This window comes from Salmo salar, chromosome ssa16 (genome assembly GCF_905237065.1).
Source record: "Salmo salar chromosome ssa16, Ssal_v3.1, whole genome shotgun sequence".
Lineage (NCBI taxonomy): Eukaryota > Metazoa > Chordata > Actinopteri > Salmoniformes > Salmonidae > Salmo > Salmo salar.
The window spans coordinates 43,343,234-43,356,366 of record NC_059457.1 but is presented as its reverse complement, the minus strand read 5'-3'; the positions used below and the strand labels follow the sequence as shown (position 1 = coordinate 43,356,366).

The 13,133-nt window shown below is 42.8% G+C and overlaps 1 long non-coding RNA gene across 1 annotated transcript; it reads left to right on the top strand.

Annotated features, from left to right (window-relative positions):
- The first annotated feature begins 416 nt into the window (after nucleotides 1-416).
- Nucleotides 417-5,161, top strand: LOC123727834 (uncharacterized). Its single transcript, XR_006759762.1, has 3 exons — nucleotides 417-779; nucleotides 877-947; nucleotides 4,910-5,161. It is a non-coding gene; the product is annotated as an uncharacterized lncRNA (long non-coding RNA).
- Nucleotides 5,162-13,133: the final 7,972 nt, after the last annotated feature.

The following is a 13,133-nucleotide window of genomic DNA, read 5'->3' as shown; positions in this document are numbered from 1 at the left end:
CAAATTAAAATCCTGCATCTGTATAAGGTACTCTGTACTGGCCTTCCAAAGCAACTCCTAATAAACTCTCAGGTTGATATTGTTGTTTTGTTATTGCCATGTTCTGAGAGTGAATATTTCTCATGGGTTGACTAACAGTATAATGGCAAAGGGAGAGGTAAAGTTAAGCCGCTTGTGGTTTACCACAGACAATCCTCATTGTCAGCATCCCCCCAAATACTCCAGAGTGGGCAGAACTGGAGAAGTCCTACATGAGTCTACATTTGTTTCAGACACAACCACTCATACCAGTCCTTCTTGTTTTTCTAACCTCCTACAAACTGAATAACTGATCTACTTGTTTTGAGCGAGCGATAGAGGGGGACAACACGTGCCTTGGGAAAACACTAATGTTCCACCCAAATAGTTTTTCACAACATTTCCTCTTTGCTACGGTGTCCCTCCTCTAGACCAACTTAGTTGTGAGAAAGTCTGTATCTTTAGAGGAGATAGCAATATGACTGTATAATTTATTGATATTCTCCTAATTAGTGATTAACTGACGGTTCTGAACAGGATTGGGCTAAATGCTCAAATAAAAACCTGAGGTGAAGAACTATCTTTCCCTGCAGTAGAAGTCCATGTGAGAGGAGAGAGCTGTATGATACTAGGAGGACAAGACACCAATAATCTCAAGGGACTCACTAGCAGTTGGGTTTTCTCCTCTCCAGAGCACCAACTGAAACAGACAGAATGAACAGAGCACGAGGACTGTGTTTCACTTTATTACTACTACTGGGGTAACTTTCAACTCAACTTTCAATCCAGATTGCATTGTAGGTACTATGTGGACTTTTGCAGTGTTCTGATGATAATTATGGTCATATTTTTCCTCAGGTGTGTACATGGGAGCAAACCTCCTCAAAGGGAAGTGGTATTCAGTAGAGGGATCCAACTCTTTGTTGAAGGTAGGCTAAAATTAAATCCCTTTTGCATGAATAAAATGTAAATGTATAGGCTAATTGTTATGTACACATTCTCCCACAACGCAGGCCACAATTGGGTCGTTGCACCAATTCGGTGCCTTTTGAGAAGTGTTCAAGTAATTTTAACATTCTGTCATAAAGAGCCACTCAAATCAATTGTCACATGCTTTGCAGACAACAGGTGTGGACTAACAGTGAAATGCTTATTTATGGGTCCATGTCCAACAATGCAGAGTTAAAGCTAAGATAAAACATTTAATAACAAATTGAAAAAGCGACACAAGGAATAAATATACAGTGATTAACAAATAACAATGAGTAAAAAATAACATGGCTAAATACAGGAAGTAGAAAATAACATGGCTATATACAGGGAGTAGAAAATAACATGGCTATATACAGGGAGTAGAAAATAACTGTCACGGGTGTCGTAGAGATTAGACCAAAACGCAGCGGGAACGTGTAAACTCATCTTCTTATTTTATTTAAAAAAGGAAAACAAAAGAAACACGTATACAAAAACAACAAACGACACTAAACAGTCCCGTCAGGTGCACAAACACAAAACAGGAAATAACTACCCACAAATCCCATGGAAAAAACACCCCTCTTAAATAGGACCTTCAATTAGAAGCAACGAGGAGCAGCTGCTTCCAATTGAAGGTCAACCCAATAAACACCACATAGAAATAGACATACTAGAACTAACATAGAAATAGACTAACAAGAACATAGCCCAACAAACCCCGAAACACTCTAAACAAACACCCCCTGCAACGCCCTGACCAAACTACAATAACAAACAACCTCTTTTACTGGTCAGGATGTGACAATAACATGGCTATATACAGGGAGTAGAAAATAACATGGCTATATACAGGGAGTAGAAAATAACATGGCTACATGCAGGGAGTAGAAAATAACATGGCTATCGATAGGGAGTAAAAAATAACATGGCTATATACAGGGAGTAGAAAATAACATGGCTATATACAGGGAGTAGAAAATAACATGGCTACATGCAGGGAGTAGAAAATAACATGGCTATATACAGTGAAGGAAAAAAGTATTTGATCCCCTGCTGATTTTGTACGTTTGCCCACTGACACAGAAATGATCAGTCTATAATTGTAATGGTAGGTTTATTTGAACAGTGAGAGACAGAATAACAACAATTTTTTTTTTTTAAAACACATGTCAAAAATATTATAAATTGATTTGCATTTTAATGAGTGAAATAAGTATTTGACCCCTCTGCAAAACATGACTTAGTACTTGGTGGTAAAACCCTTGTTGGCAATCACAGAGGTCAGACGTTTCTTGTAGTTGGCCACCAGGTTTGCACACATCTCAGGAGGGATTTTGTCCCACTCCTCTTTGCAGATCTTCTCCAAGTCATTAAGGTTTCGAGGCTGACGTTTGGCAACTCGAACCTTCAGCTCCCTCCACAGATTTTCTATGGGATTAAGGTCTGGAGACTGGCTAGGCCACTCCAGGACCTTAATGTGCTTCTTCTTGAGCCACTCCTTTGTTGCCTTGGCCGTGTGTTTTGGGTCATTGTCATGCTGGAATACCCATCCACGACCCATTTTCAATGCCCTGGCTGAGGGAAGGAGGTTCTCAGCCAAGATTTGACGGTACATTAAGTTGTTCTGTCCCCTTAGCAGAAAAACACCCCCAAAGCATAATGTTTCCAACTCCATGTTTGACGGTGGGGATGGTGTTCTTGGGGTCATAGGCAGCATTCCTCCTCCTCCAAACACGGCGAGTAGAGTGGATGCCAAAGATGTTCATTGGCAAACTTCAGAAGGGCATGTATATGTGCTTTCTTGAGCAGGGGGACCTTGCGGGCGCTGCAGGATTTCAGTCGTTCACGGCGTAGTGTGTTACCGATTGTTTTCTTGGTGACTATGGTCCCAGTTGCCTTGAGATCATTGACAAGCTCCTCCCGTGTAGTTCTGGGCTGATTCCTCACCGTTCTCATGATCATTGCAACTCCACAAGGTGAGATCTTGCATGGAGCCCCAGGCCGAGGGAGATTGACAGTTCTTTTGTGTTTCTTCCATTTGCGAATAATCGCACCAACTGTTGTCACCTTCTCACCAAGCAGCTTGGCGATGGTCTTGTAGCCCATTCCAGCCTTGTGTAGGTCTACAATCTTGTCCCTGACATCCTTGGAGAGCTCTTTGGTCTTGGCATACTCCCTTTAAGAGTGTGCTCCTAATCTCAGCTCGTTACCTGTATAAAAGACACCTGGGAGCCAGAAATCTTTCTGATTGAGAGGGGGTCAAATATGTATTTCCCTCATTAAAATGCAAATAATTTTATAACATTTTTGACATGCGTTTTTCTGGATTTTTTTTATTGTTATTCTGTCTCTCACTGTTCAAATAAACCTACCATTAAAATTATAGACTGATCATATCTTTGTCAGTGGGCAAACGTACAAAATCAGGAGGGGATCAAATACTTTTTTCCCTCACTGTATAGGAAGTAGAAAATAACATGGCTATCTATATACAGGGAGTACCAGTACCGAGTCAATATGCAGGGGTACGAGGTAATTGAGGTAGCTATGTACTGTACATATAGGTAGAGGTAAAATGACTAGGCAACAGCACTTGTTCATTTTCATAAATGACAATAGTAAGTGCCAATAAAACTCGGCAGCTTGAAGTCCTAGACTCTGGACATGATTTACCTCTGGTTAGTTCAGCCATTCCTATGGGGGCAATTCATGGGGAAAGTGCCTACAAAAATACGCCATTACTATTGCTCTCTACTAAGTGCCAAATAAAGTAACAACGTTAACTGTAACACGGTTGAGGATTTCATCTGAAATCAGCCATAAATCCCCTTGTGACAGGTAGGATGGAAAGCTTGTTGTGTGAAACAGGGAGTGGCAATTGCATGCAAGCTTTACCAACAAAAATATTTTTGTTAGAAAATGTCTACCCTGTCTATCTATGGGTAACAGGGTTGATGTGTTATGCTCGACCCGCTTAGTTTTCCCCCACAACACCAGAAAATTGCCAAAAAAGAGCAGAACCAGCTCACCTGCTTTTACACTATGATTGGACAATTAGATGTTCAATGTTTCTTGTGAAAAAATAAATAGTTAAAGGAATAGTTTCACCATATTAAAACAAGAGTTCAGTTCACGTAACAGGGCTGACCTTAAAATGAGGGATGGATGTAAATGAATCATAACAATATAATAATCTTCAGATATGGCTTTGTCAAAGGAATATAATAACTAGGAAACTTGGAGAAATTTTGGGGTGAAGTGGGTTAAAATATTACACAGGGTTGATGCTGAGTTTTGAAACTTTAGCAAATATTTATTCATATTGAAAATCTGATTTATTTATTTACTTAATTTACTATAATTGTCCTTACCAACAAAAACAAAAAACAAAGACTCCCTGATGCTTCCAATAGTGGTGTCGGACACGAACAGCGTCTGGACAGGGGAAAGTAAACTACAATAATGCTGACACGGGGAACACAACTGAGGAACAGACATATATAGAGGGGCAATCAACAAAATGAAGGAGTCCAGGTGAGTCCAATGAGCGCTGATGCGCGTAATAATGGTGACAGGTGTGCGTAATGAAGGGCAGTCTGGCACCCTTGAGAGCCAGAGAGGGGGAGTGGGAGCAAGGGTGACAATAATATAACAGGCTTTAAAATTCAATATTGGTGCATAATTTCTACTTAAAATATCAAAAGGACACAAAAGGCTCTCATTTCGAGGAATGACCCAATTGTCTGTATTTCAATAACATTTGTTCAAGAGATACTGTAGTACAGAGTTCCAAATGTTTCTAAAAGTGTTTGGTTCCAACACCTTTCACCCTGAGAGCTTCATGCATGTTGATGTTCTTTCTCTCCTCAGGTTTGAACCCTTCTAATCCCTCTGTGCTAATCCTCTCCTCATTTAGCCGCAACCCTGGTGCCTCACCTACACTGGTGTGTGTACTCAGTGGTTTAAAAACACATCATTTGGTGGACATCATTTGGTGGATCAACGACACAGTGGTAACCCCTCAGAACAATGCCATTTGGAGTTCCAGGGGAAACGATGGCACGTACACAACTACCGGACTGTGGACTTTGTCTGAAAAGGACTGGAATCCCTATAGTAACTATGGGTGTGGAACAAGACATGAAGGAAAGCATTATAGAAATGGTACACAGCCCTCGCTTTGCATGGATTTTACTTGATTACAAATATTTGTTAACCTATCAAAAATGATCTGTACTTTACAGCCTCCTTAACATTTCATGTACAATCTTTACTGTTATTAAAATATTAATGTCATGATGTTTCTTGAGTATTTTAGTGAAAGATTATCTTTCTGGTTTCCATTACCATATGTTGACACTAGAGGGCGGTCACTGCCTGTAGTTGTAGGAGTTGTAGAGTTTGTGTTGAGTGATGGTAAAGTTCATATGCATGGCATTTCTGTTTCACATACTCACTGATTTCAACTGAGACAATGTTGCTCTTGTTCCTGGATGTATCTCTCAACAACAATCTGTTATAGAAATGGTATTAAAAAAAAAGCTGCACTTCATACCGTATGCACAAAGCTGAATACTCTTTAGTTTATGTTCCAAACAACAATTGTGTTTCTGTCAGCCCTCCTCAAACATATTTTTGCATCATTTATAAGTTCATTATATCATCAATAAAATATACAAATAATTAACTAATCTGCATTGCACTTTCACATACAAACTCACATCCACCTCTTTCTTTTGTCCTGGTCAAGCGTTTGCTTATATTCTTGGGACCACTGGTTGCTGTCTGATTCCTGTGAGGAATTAACCATAACACCCCAATTGCCATTATCAGCCAATGACCTTGCTGTTGGAGCTCAGCTAACTGCTTGCTGTGTCAGTAAATTCAGCAGATTTGGGCCACTTGTTGAAGAAACCTTGTGGAGATATGAGGAATTTCTGAATGGGAGATAGGATGGGAAAACGTGTACGTCGTGTGTGGTGTGTCTGTGAGCTGTTTCCAATTTGAAAGGCAACGTGTTTTGGCAGTACACTCTTAGAAAAAAAAAGTTATATCTAGAACCTTAAAGGGTTCTTCGGCTGTCCCCATAGGATAGCCCTTTGAAAAACCCTTTTTGGATCCAGGTAGAAGAACCCTTTTGGGTTCCATATAGAACCATTTTTACAGAGGGTTCTACATGGAACACAAAATGGTTCTACCTGGAACCAATAAAGGTTAATCTATAGGGACAATGAAGAACCCTTTTGGAACCCTTTTTCTAATAGTGAAGAACCCTTTTGGAACCCTTTTTTCTAATAGTGAAGAACCCTTTTGGAACCCATTTTTCTAAGAGTGTATGTACCCAGTCCGATTCCTCTCACTGCCAAGTGTAGCCTGCTGGTTTCACAATAACTTGAACGTGACCACTGCTTGGGGTACTATCATGGAAAATGAACTCCATACTCACTGGGCACAGACGTCAACTCAACGTCTATTCCATGTTGGTTCAACCTTATTTCATTGAAATGATGTGGTGACAACATTGATGCAACCAGTGTGTATCGGACTCCAAATTAGTAAATTCTAATTGCAAATCTATGACACGCATTTCAAGATATAGCATGACGAGCATGGAGAGATAAGTCATTGAGTGATCGACAGTACCAGTCAAAGTATGGACACACCTACTCATTCAAGGGTTTTTCTTTATTTAAAAAAAAATGTTACATTGTAGAATAATAGTGAAGACATCAAAACTATGAAATAACACATATGGAATCATGTAGTAACCAAAAAACTGTTCCAGAAATCAAAATATATTTGAGATTCTTCAAAGTAGCCACCCTTTGCCTTGATGACAGCTTTGCACACTATTGGCATTCTCTCAACAGCTTCACCTCGACTGCTTTTCCAACAGTCTTGAAGGAGTTCCCACATATGCTGAGCACTTGTTGGCTGCTTTTCCTTCACTCTGCAGTCCAACTCATCCCAAACCATCTCAATTGGGTTGAGGCCAGGTCATCTGATGCAGCACTCCATCACTCTCCTTTTTGGTCAAATAGCCCTTACACAGCCTGGAGGTGTGTTGGGTCATTGTCCTGCTGAAAAACAAATCATAGTCCCACTAAGTGCAGACCAGATGGGATGGCGTATCTTTGCAGAATGCTGCGGTAGCCATGCTGGTTAAGTGTGCTTGAATTTTAAATAAATCACAGACAGTGTCACCAGCAAAGCACCCCCACATCATCACACCACCTCCTCCATGCTTCATAGTGGGAACCACATATGCAGAGATCATCCGTTCTTCTACTCTGCATCTCACATAAACACGGCGCTTGGAAACAAAAATCTCAAATTTGGACTCATCAGACCAAAGGAGAGATTTCCACCGGTCTAATGTCCATTGCTCGTGTTTCTTGGTCCAAGCTTGTCTCTTCTTCTTATTGGTGTCCTTTAGTAGTGGTTTCTTAGCAGCAATTGGACCATGAAGGCCTGATTCACTCAGTCTCCTCTGAACATTTGATGTTGAGATGTGTCTGTTACTTGAACTCTGTGAAGCATTTATTTGGGCTGCAATTTCTGAGGCTTGAAACTCTAATGAACTTGTCTTCTGCAGCAGAGCTAACTCTGGGTCTTCCTTTCCTGTGGCGGTCCTCATGAGAGCCAGTTTCATCATAGCACTTGATGGTTTTTGCGACTGCACTTGAAGAAACTTTAAAAGTTCTCGACATTTTCCGGATTGACTGTCCTTCATGTCTTAAAGTAATGATGGACTGTCATTTCTCTTTGTGTATTCGAGCTGTTCTTGCCATAATATGGACTTGGTATTTTACCAAATAGGGCTTTCTTCTGTATAAAACCCCTATCTTCTCACAACACTACTGATTGGCTCAAACGCATTAAGGAGGATGTTAGGCGGAGTGGAACAGGGGAACCCAAGAACAGACTCAGACGAGGAAACTGGGATGAAGTAACCAAGGTATTTATTGAAACACAGGGGGAAGATGGAGAGCAGGCCAGGGGAAGCGTGGGTGGACTGCAGGAAACCAGGTGCGGAGGCTGAAGCTGGAGCGAGAGGGGTTGGGACAGGGTAAGCAGGTGTGGAGGGGAATCCAAGGGAGTAGTTGAGTGGGGAATCCAGGACAGAGTAGCAGGATGACGAGATGTGGAACTGGAGACAGGGACCAGAGTCAGAGCGGGTGGAACTGTAGCGGAGAGGAAAACAGCGTCAGGCGTCCGCCCACACAATCACACACACAGAGAGAGAGATGGAGAGGGAGAGAATCCTGGAGGAGTGGCGGCAGGTCAAGGAGACACAGGATGAGCAGTAGAGGGTGTGGCAGGAGCAGATGTAACAAAGGAAAGAAATTCCACTATTTAACTTTTAACAAGGCACACTTGTTAATTGAAATGCATTCCAGGTGACTACCTCATGAAGCTGGTTGAGAGAATGCCAAGAGTATGCCAAGCTGCCATCAAGGCAAAGGGTGGCTACTTTGAAGAATCTCAAATATAACATATATTTTGATTTGTTTAACAGTAATAGTAAAAATAAAGAAAAACCCTAGAATGAGTAGGTGTGTCCAAACTTTTGACTGGTACTGTACTTGTGAAACATGTTGTTGCCCCCATGGACTGATCTCAGATTTGTATTCTACCACCTAATGGTCACGGTAAGGATACAGTGGGGTAATCTTATCCTGGCACATGGGGCCATCCTGCATCTCTATAAGGACACCAGCGAATAACAGTGTGTGTCACTGCGTTTGGGCTGTTCTAGGGAAGAGGTCAGGAGCATAGTCATTCATTTTGGTTTCTCTGACTAAGCAAGAAGTACCTTTGTGCTCAGCCCTCACTGATTGGCTGTGGTGATGAGAGACATGTACTGCATGGCTATTGGAGTTGTAGATAGAGAGGGGGAGAGGGGGGATAGGGGGAGGGATGAAGGGAGGGAACAGGGAGCTATGCCGACTATTTAGCCATGTGACATTGCAGTCTTTTACCATTGCCTCCTCACCGTACTCACACACACACACATGCTCAGCAGTCACACACACAAACACACGCACACACACACACAGGCTCTCTCCCTATCCCAAGACTTGCCAGCCCTATTGGAGGCAATGGCATATTCACTACGGATGGAGTGGGTTGGCCAGTGGCCTCGTTAACCTGAAGTGCTGAGAGAATGGAAACCAGGAGATGATCTGGATGAAGCCGGCTGGCGGTTGCTTAGGGAGAAAATAGAAATAAAGGCCTCATTAAAGGATTTCAAATGTTAAAGAATTAGTTGGGTGGTGGTTTGACTAGATGTTTGTCGGCAGCTGTGACATTAATGTCCTGAAATTTCAAGCAAAACTTTGAGAGGATGAATACGCTTTTTCTGAGGAAAGTTCCAGACAAAGTACAGTAGTTTGTTAAATAGCCCCTAAACCCCTCGCAACCTTACAACCCCCACTGAAGATAGGGACATATTCCCTTTCATAGCTTTAGATTATATGGTACAAACTCAGGCGTGTGTAGATGTGAGTAGAATGAATGAGTAGTGAGACATGCTCGGGGGAGGATTTCTAGTCCCCTCCTGTACTCCCTGTTCACCCACGACTGGATGGCCACGCACGACTCCAATACCATCACCACTGGAGGGTGAAGTCTGGGACACAAAGGCTCCTGAACAGCTTCCCCTAAGCCATTAGACTGCTGAACAGTTAATCAAATGGTTACCTGGACTATTTACATTAACCCCCTTCTTTTGCACTGATTCTCTTGCATTGGCTTTATGCACACTCACCAGACACTACTCACACATACTACACTGACACTCCAACACACACACACACACACACACACACACACACACACACGCACACGCACACGCACACGCACACATAAAACCCACACATACATGCATATTGACGCCACACACTCACACAGACACACTTTAACACTATTTCACACTCTTCACATACACCGATGCTACTCTGTTTATTGTCTATCCTGATTTGCCTAGTCACTTTTACCCCTTCCTACATGTAGATATTACCTCAATTACCTCAATTGCCTCTTACCCCAACACATTCACTTGGTACCGGTACTTATTGTATATAGCCTCGTTGTTGTTATTTTATTGTGTTACTATTTCCTTTTTTTGTGCAAATTTTTCATACTTTTTAACTCTGCAATGTTGGGAAAGAGCTCACAAGGAAGCATTTCACGGTAAAGTCTACACCTGTTGTATTTGGCACATGTGACAAATACATTTGATTTGATTTGCTGCAAATAAACATGTCAATATGTGACTGCTGACACTGGTTATTGTCAGTACCCCTCAATAACAACAGTTGTCTGACGCAACTGGCCTGGCTGCCTGCAGGTCTGCTCTACCGGTTGGGCCCTTACTGTTCGACAGCTGAACCCTGTCTGTCTGTCTGAAGCTGCAGACATGTTGTTCAGCTGCAGAAATAGTCCTACCAGAGAAGAGGAATGTAGTAAACAGATACCAGCCATGTTTTAATCCTTAAAGTCTGTATAATTGGAATGGGTTTGCACTACAAAGTCTGTCAGCAAAGGAGAGAGGGAAATGTTAGTTAGGACTATATAAACCCCATTTTGAAGCTAGTTTATGCTCTATAACTTCTTGGCCTCAATTCAGTGAATCACACTTTAGTTTTTTGGGACCAATTTTTATTTTTATTTTTACCCTTTAGGAGGTTAGACGCTGACAATTGTCCAGTCTGTCCAATCTCCCCCAACTCCCCACTCCCCACCTCCACCACCCAACCCCAAGTATTTCAACAGCAGACAAGCAGGAAAGGGATTCTTTGTACAAAAACATGCAATAAATACATTTTCCATGCAAAACGGAGGAACTTGGCTGAATTGTGTAACATTGGGTAACTGAGCTGAGGCCACTTCACTGGCAATGTTCCCTCTAGTCTAAACTGCCCACAGAAGAAATACCATGCCACGCAGAGACGCGTGATTGAACTTCACTGAGTTCACCCCATTTCATTTGCACTATATAGATCAATGTTTTTTCTGTGATCGAATCAACATTATGTCAGCCCCTTTTCAATGCAACAAACCAAAACAAATCTATCTTTGCAAGATTTAGTCTATGATTTTGTTGTAGGGAGAGCCAGAGCGCAACAGGGTAGAATTATATTGGCCCATGAGCGGTCTTTCAATCACCCTCGAGCGAATGCGCTTTCCAGATTAGTTCATATCAGAGTGCAGAACCGCGCGTGTGCACATTTGTTGATATTCTTTGCTAGTTAGCGAGTTATTAGCCCAGTTATAGCTAAATATAGGTCAGCAATGGGAGTTTCTGATTCCTACAAGAGCACAAAACATGTATTCAGGTAAAAAGCTTATGTCTTAATTCAAATAAAATGTTTTGCCACATGTGCCGAATACAACCTTACAGTGAAATGCTTACTTACAAGCCCTTAACCAACAATGCAGTTTTAAGAAAAATACTTACAAAAATAAGAAATATTATTAACAAATAATTAAAGAGCAGCAGTAAAATAACAATAGCGAGGTTATATACAGGCAATACTGGTACACAGTCAATGTGCAGCACCGGTTAGTCAAGGTAATTGAGGTAATATGTACATGTAGGTAGAGTTATTATAGTGACTGTGCATAGATAATAAACAGAGAGTAGCAGCAGCGTAAAAGAGTTTGGGTAGCCATTTCATTAGATGTTCAGGAGTCTTATGGTTTTGAGTAGAAGCTGTTTAGAAGCCTCTTGGACCTAGACTTGGTGCTCCGGTACCGCTTGCCAAGCAGTAACAGAGAGAACAGTGTATGACTAGGGTGGCTGGAGTCTTTGACAATTTTTAGGGCCTTCCTCTAACACCGCCTGGTATAGAGGTCCTGGATGGCAGGAAGCTTGGCCCCAGTGATGTACTGGGCCGTACGCATTACACTTTGTAGTGCCTTGCGGTCCGAGGCCGAGCATTTGCCATACCAGGCAGTGATGCAACCAGTCAGGATGCTCTCGATGGTACAGCTGTAGAATATTTTGAGGACCCATGCCAAAACAGGGTTCCGGGCAGCCGAGCAGCAATGGAGGAAAACTCGCCTCCCTGCGGACCTGGCATCCTTTCACTCCCTCCTCTCTACATTTTCCTCTTCTGTTTCTGCTGCTAAAGCCACTTTCTACCACTCTAAATTCCAAGCATCTGCCTCTAACCCTAGGAAGCTCTTTGCCACCTTCTCCTCCCTCCTGAATCCTCCTCCCCCTCCCCCGCCCTCCTCCCTCTCTGCGGATGACTTCGTCAACCATTTTGAAAAGAAGGTCGACGACATCCGATCCTCGTTTGTTAAGTCAAACGACACCGCTGGTCCTGCTCACACTGCCCTACCCTGTGCTTTGAACGCTTTCTCCCCTCTCTCTCCAGATGAAATCTCGCGTCTTGTGACGGCCGGCCGCCCAAGAACCTGCCCGCTTGACCCTATCCCCTCCTCTCTTCTCCAGACCATTTCCGGAGACCTTCTCCCTTACCTCACCTCGCTCATCAACTCATCCTTGACCGCTGGCTACGTCCCTTCCGTCTTCAAGAGAGCGAGAGTTGCACCTCTTCTGAAAAAACCTACACTCGATCCCTCCGATGTCAACAACTACAGACCAGTATCCCTTCTTTCTTTTCTCTCCAAAACTCTTGAACGTGCCGTCCTTGGAGAGCTCTCTTGCTATCTCTCTCAGAATGACCTTCTTGATCCAAATCAGTCAGGTTTCAAGACTGGTCATTCAACTGAGACTGCTCTTCTCTGTGTCACGGAGGCTCTCCGCACTGCTAAAGCTAACTCTCTCTCCTCTGCTCTCATCCTTCTAGACCTATCTGCTGCCTTTGATACTGTGAACCACCAGATCCTCCTCTCCACCCTCTCCGAGTTGAGCATCTCCGGCGTGGCCCACGGTTGGATTGTGTCCTACCTGACAGGTCGCTCCTACCAGGTGGCGTGGCGAGAATCTGTCTCCGCACCACGTGCTCTCACCACTGGTGTCCCCCAGGGCTCTGTTCTAGGCCCTCTCCTATTCTCGCTATACACCAAGTCACTTGGCTCTGTCATATCCTCACATGGTCTCTGCTATCATTGCTATGCAGACGACACACAATTAATCTTCTCCTTTCCCCCTTCTGATAACCAGG